This window comes from Arachis ipaensis, chromosome B10 (genome assembly GCF_059453495.1).
Source record: "Arachis ipaensis isolate K30076 ecotype BB chromosome B10, ASM5945349v1, whole genome shotgun sequence".
Taxonomy (NCBI): Eukaryota; Viridiplantae; Streptophyta; class Magnoliopsida; order Fabales; family Fabaceae; genus Arachis; species Arachis ipaensis.
This window is the reverse complement of record NC_142435.1, coordinates 111656361-111663291: the sequence shown is the minus strand read 5'-3', so window position 1 is coordinate 111663291 and position 6931 is coordinate 111656361. Positions and strand designations below refer to the sequence as shown.

The following is a 6931-nucleotide window of genomic DNA, read 5'->3' as shown; positions in this document are numbered from 1 at the left end:
ATGGATGTTGATTTGGAACCACTCAATTCACAAGACAACGTCGAAGATTGCATGATGACTGGTGTGGAAGAAAATGTGAACTACACTTGTGATTGCGGTGGCAGCAGTAGCAAGTGTGTGTCTGTGATGGCTGATAATGTTATAAACTAGACCTTTGAAACATCGGATACAACTTATAACTTGTATGTACGTTATCCGACATGTGGCGATTTTGGAGTTTGCAAGGGTGATACAGCACGTGGAAAAGATGAACACAGTGCAGAAGGCGATTTTTTGCAACAAGGAAGGAAAGAGAGCTGAGAAATACATCTCTAATTCGAGTAGGAAGAGGAAGCATAGAGCGCTGACTTGCACTGGTTATGAAGCCATACTTGCGGTATACTTTGACACGAAAACTTCGACTTGGAGGGTTAAAAAATTAGTCGAGAAGCACAACCATGATCTTGTTCCATAATGCTTGGTACACCTAATTCCAAACCACCGAGGGTTGACTAAGGCACAAAAAGCTCAGGTGAACACCATGCATGATCATGGTCTTCCAACCTCTAAAATATTGAGACTAATGGTAGGCCAAGCCGGTGGTTATGTCAATGTCGAGTTCACAAAGAAGGACCTCGATAACCACATTCAAAGAACTCGTCGTGCAAAGCTCATTGGTGGGGGTTCCAATGCGGCAATTAGCTATGTACTTGGGAAAGTCAATGTTGACCCCATGGCCATGGCAAGGTACAGTGTTACTAATGAAGGTCGGCTGGCAAATTTATTTTAGGCAAATGGTGTTTGTAGGGCCGACTATCAGTGCTTTGGAAATGTGCTTGCATTCGATACAACCTATCAGAAGAATAAGTACAGAAGGCCGTTGGTAATCTTCTCGGGTTGTAACCATCACCGCCAAACATGTATATTTGGCTTTGCCTTGGTAGAGGACGAACGAACAGCAACATATATGTGGTTGTTGCAAAACCTTTTAGAAGTCATGCTGAACAAGTCTCCCAGTGTTGTGGTCATAGACGGTGATGAGGCAATGAAGGCAGCAATTCGATAAATCTTCCCAGATGCAACTCACCGATTATGTGGTTGGCACATTTAGAAGAATGTAACGGCAAACATAAAAAACAAAAATTTTTTTAATGACTTCAGAAGATGTTTGTATGCTCCATGGCATTCGGATGAATTTGAAGAATATTGGGAGAATATGATAAAACAATATGGGTTGGAGGAAAATGAGTGGGTTCTAAATGAATATGAAAAGATGAAAAATTGGGCAAGCTTTTACTTGAGGGATAAATTCTGTGCTAGATTTAGAACAATATCAAGGTGTGAGGCGATAAACAACTTCATTAAGAGGTTTATTTGCATTCGCAGAGTCTTCTAGAGTTGGTCCAAAATCTTGAACATGCTCTTAGGGACTATAGACACAATGAATTGGTTTCTCAATTTAAGACGGTGAATGGGGAGCCCATTCTAACTACTGGGTTAGAAGCATTGGAGCTTTCTGTTGCAAATTTTTACACAAGAGAGATTCTTGGAGAAGTAAAAAAGGAGATTCAAGGAGTGGTCACATTAGATATAATAAATGAGGAAAAAATATCAACTACTGTTGTGTTAAAAGTTAAGGAGTGTGATAGAAGGCAACATATATATAACGTACTTTATGATCGCAATACTGAGCATATGGAGTGTGAATGTAGTCGGTGGAGTAGTGAAGGCATTCCTTGCAGCCACATATTTTGTGCCATGAAAAGTGTAGGTTTACAGAAGTTTCCAGATAGTCTTCTTTTGAAAAGATGGTCGAAGGATACCAAAGAGTATCTGGATGAAAGTTCCGCTGGAGGCACTCCGCAAGACAGAGAGAGAGAATTTTTAATGCGCTATGGCGCATTGTCAGTGGTAGCTACGTGGATGGTATTCTTAGGAGCTCAAGATGGTCCTTCTTTCTATGACACTATGAATGAAGTTTGTCGTTGGACCCAAACACTAGAACAAAAATCTGGCTTGAAAAGACAAACAAGAGATTCTCCCATGCCGAACTTTGTTGGTGACCCTTCAGTGGTCAAGACAAAAGGAGCACCCAAGGGGGAAAAAGAGAGAGGTAACCGGAGGTGCACTAAATGCAACAATGATGGTCATGTATAGAAGAATTGTCCTATGAAGAATGACGGTGACGATTTGGGTGATAAGATTGGTAGTGGCACGCAAGCTAGCTTTGATATAGAAGAGGTTAGTAAGATACAATATTGTATTAGTGGTTACTTGAATTAAAATAAACTGGTAACTTCTATGTTGTAGTTATACTTGATAGCAATTTTGACTCTATGTATTATTTTTTCATAGGAGCTTTCCAAGGACCCTATGGCTTCTCAAGGGACATCAACAGTACTGATGAGCGGATATTTTATACGCTTTTTGGGGTTAATTTCATATAATTTTTAGTATGTTTTAGTTAGTTTTTAGTTTATTTTCATTAGTTTTTAGGAAAAATTCATATTTCTGGACTTTACTATGAGTTGTGTGTTTTTCTGTAATTTCAGGTATTTTTCTGGCTGAAATTGAAGGAGTTGAGCAAAAATCTGATTCAGGTTGAAAAAGGACTGCTGATGCTATTGGATTCTGACCTCCCTGCACTCAAAATGGATTTTCTGGAGCTACAAAACTCAAAATGGCGCGCTTCTAATTGCGTTGGAAAATAGACATCCAGGGCTTTTCAGAAATATATAATAGTTCATACTTTGCTCAAGGATAGATGATGTAAACTGGCGTTCAACGCCAGTTCTCTGCCCAATTCTGGCGTTCAGCGCCAGAAAAGGATTAAAAGTTGGAGTTCAACGCCAGAAATGGATCCAAACCTGGTGTTGAACGCCCAAAATGGCCTTATGCACGTGAATTTCTTAAGTCTCAGCCCCAGCACACACCAAGTGGGCCCCAGAAGTGGATCTCTGCACCATCTGTCATAGTCTACTCACTTTTTGTAAACCTAGGCTACTAGTTTAGTATTTAAACAACTTTTAGAGACTTATTTTGCATCTCATAACATTTTTTAGATATGAACTTTGTACTCTTTGACGGCATGAGTCTCTAAACTCCATTGTTGGGGGTGAGGAGCTCGCTGTGTCTCGATGAATTAATGCAAGTATTTCTGCTTTCCATTCAAACACGCTTGTTCCTACCTAAGATGTTCATTCGCGATTAACTGTGATGAAGGTGATGATCCGTGACACTCATCACCTTCCTCAACCCATGAACGTGTGCCTGACAACCACCTCCGTTCTATATCCGATTGAATGAGTATCTCTTAGATCTCTTAATTAGAGTCTTCGTGGTATAAGCTAGAACTGATGGCGGCATTCATGAGAATCCGGAAAGTCTAAACCTTGTCTGTGGTATTCCGAGTAGGATTCAATGATCGAATGACTGTGATGAGCTTCAAACTCGCGAGTGCTGGGCGTTAGTGACAGACGCAAAAGGATGAAGAATTCTATTCCAGTATGATCGAGAACCGACAGATGATTAGCCGTGCTGTGACAGAGCATGTGAGCATATTCTTCACTGAGAGGATGGGATGTAGCCATTGACGACGGTGATCCCCTACATACAGCTTGCCATGGGACGACGTGCATGCGTGAATCAGAAGACAGAGGAAAGCAGATATTCAGAAGACAAAGCATCTTCAAAACTCCAACATATTCTCCATTACTGCATAACAAGTAACCTTTAATTTATGCTCTCTTGGTTATTCGCAATTCAACTGATAAACATAACTAACTTCCTGACTAAGATTTACAAGATAACCATAGATTGCTTCAAACCAACAATCTCCGTGGGATTCGACCCTTACTCACGTAAGGTATTACTTAGACGACCCAGTGCACTTGCTGGTAAGTGGTACGAGTTGTGAAAAGTGTGATTCACAATTCGTGCACCAAGTTTTTGGCGCCGTTGCCGGGGATTGTTCGTGTTTGGACAACTAACGGATTATTTTGTTGCTTAGATTAGGAAAAATTTCTCTTTTTGTTTAGAGTCTCGTATTATTGTCGTGCTAAAACTTTAGAATCCTTATTTTCTTGTTAAAATCTTTTTTCAAAAATAATTTTTCTGTTAAATCCTGTGCCAAATTTTAAGTTTGGTGTTTTCTTGTTGATTTCTCTGTGTTTTTCGAAAATTTTAGTTTGGTTTTCTAAAAATTTTAAGTTTGGTGTTCTTCCTTCGTGTTCTTGTGAATCTTCAAAGTGTTCTTGAGTTTTCCTTGCGTCTTGATCTTAAAATTTTTAAGTTTGGTGTTCCTTAGTGTTTTTTCCCTAAAAAAATTTTCGAAAACAAGGAGCATCAGATCTAAAAATTTTAAATCTTGTGCTATCTTATTGTTTTCTCTCTCCTCTTTAAATTCAAAAATATTTTTTTTCTCTGTTTTAAAAGCAAATTTTCGAAATCTATTTCTAAAATTCAGATTTTTATTTCAAAATTTAAAACCTTTTTCAAAAACTCATCATACCCTTTTCAAAACTTCCTAACCACTTTCCCTTTCCTCAGTTTTTCGAAAATCTTCACTCATTTTTTATTTATTTTATTTTGATTTATTTTGTTTTCGAAATAAATAAATAATTGAATAAATAAAAATATTTTCTCTATTTTACATCATCTCCCTTTCTCCATCATGAACCTAAGCGGAAATGAACAGTCCAGAAGGACTCTGGGGTCATATTCTAACCCCTCTACTGCTTCATATGGGAGTAGTATCTGCATACCCTCCATTGGAGTCAGTAGCTTTGAGTTGAATCCTCAGCTCATTATCATGGTGCAGCAAAGTTGCCAGTATTCCGGTCTTCCACAGGAAGAACCTACAGAGTTTCTGGCACAGTTTCTACAGATTGCTGACACAGTACATGATAAAGAAATAGATCAAGATGTCTACAGACTATTACTGTTTCCATTTGCTGTAAAAGATCAAGCTAAGAGGTGGTTGAATAACCAACCTAAGGCCAGCATAAGGACATGGAAACAACTGACAGAAAAATTCCTGAATTAATACTTTCCCCCAAAACGGATGACACAGCTAAGGCTGGACATCCAAGGCTTTAAACAAGGAGATAATGAATCTCTTTATGATGCCTGGGAGAGATACAGAGAGATACAACAAAAATGCCCATCTGAAATGTTTTCAGAGTGGGTTCAGTTAGACATCTTCTATTATGGGCTTGCAGAAGGAGCTCAGATGTCTCTTGATTACTCAGCTGGTGGATCTATCCACATGAGAAAGACAATTGAAGAGGCTCAAGAGCTCATTGATACAGTTGCCAAGAATCAGCATCTGTACCTAAGCAGTGACCCTTCCATGAAAGAAGAGGTTAAGACAGCAACTGCTGAACTCAGTCCTGTAAAACAAGCTGCTGAATTCAATCAGCAATTGGACTTTCTAACAAAGCAGTTAGCCGAATTCAAAGATAGACTACAAGAGACAAGGATGGATAATATACATATGGACGAACAGTTTAAGCAAACAAAGCAGCAGCTGTCAAGGCAAATAGCAGAAGAATGCCAAGCAGTTCAACTAAGAAGTGGAAAAACATTAAATACCCCACCTCAAGGCAGCAAAAAGCCAAGAAATGAGCAAACCACCCAAAATTCACCTGAGGACAGTAAGAGCCCAGGGAAAAGTAATTCTGGAACTAAAACGCCAGAAAATTGGTGGAAGGCTGGCGCTGAACGCCCAGACCATGCTCAGGACTGGCGTTCAATGCCAGAAACAAGGCAGGATTGGCGTTCAACGCCAGAAATGGGCAAGGATCTGGCGTTGAACGCCCAAAATGGGCAAGATCTGGCGCTGAACGCCCAAAATGGGCACAATTCTGGCGTTCAAACGCCAGGAGCAGACAAGGAGCTGGCGTCCAGTTTTACTCCAGCTTCTAACTCTGGCACTCAATTGCCAGTGAGAGATCAGACACACACAAATTCTGATAACAACCCCTCTAAAAAGGCTTCTTCAACCACTTCTGTAGGCAATAAACCTGCAGCAACTACGGTTGAAGAATATAAAGCCAAGATACCTTATCCTCAAAAACTCCGGAAAGAGGAGCAGGATAAGCAGTTTGCTCGCTTCGCAGATTACCTCAGGACTCTTGAAATAAAGATTCCATTTGCAGAAGCACTTGAGCAAATACCTTCTTATGCCAAGTTCATGAAAGAGATCTTGGGTCATAAAAAGGATTGAAGAGAAACAGAAAGAGTTCTACTCACTGAAGAATGCAGTGCAGTCATTCTGAAGAGCTTTCCTGAAAAGCTTAAAGACCCTGGGAGTTTTCTGATACCATGCATATTAGAAGGTAATTGCACCAAGACAGCTTTATGCGATCTTGGGGCAAGCATCAACCTAATACCTGCATCCACTATCAGAAAGCTTGGCTTAACTGAAGAAGTTAAACCAACCCGGATATGTCTCCAGCTTGCTGATGGTTCCACTAAATACCCATCAGGCGTGATTGAAGACATGATTGTCAGAGTTGGGCCATTCGCCTTTCCCACTGACTTTGTTGTGCTGGAAATGGAGGAGCACAAGAGTGCTACTCTCATTCTAGGAAGACCCTTCCTAGCAACTGGACGATCCCTCATTGACGTCCAACAAGGGAAAATAACCCTGAGAGTCAATGATGATGAATTCAAGTTGAACACTGTCAAAGCCATGCAGCATCCAGACACATCAAAAGACTGCATGAAAGTTGATCTTATTGACTCTTTGGTAGAAGAGATCAACATGGCTGAGAGTCTTGAATCAGAGTTGGAAAACATCTTTAAAGATGTTCAGCCTGATTTAGAGGATTCAAAGGACATGAAAGAACCTCTGAAATTTCTTCTGGAAGAGGAAAAACCTCCTAAACCCGAGCTCAAGCCATTACCACCATCCTTGAAATATGCGTTTCTGGGAGAAGGTGACACTTTT

General features: G+C 40.1%; 1 pseudogene; it reads left to right on the top strand.

Moving 5' to 3' along the window:
• Positions 1 to 2136, top strand: LOC107620845 (protein FAR1-RELATED SEQUENCE 5-like; annotated as a pseudogene).
• Positions 2137 to 6931: the final 4795 nt, after the last annotated feature.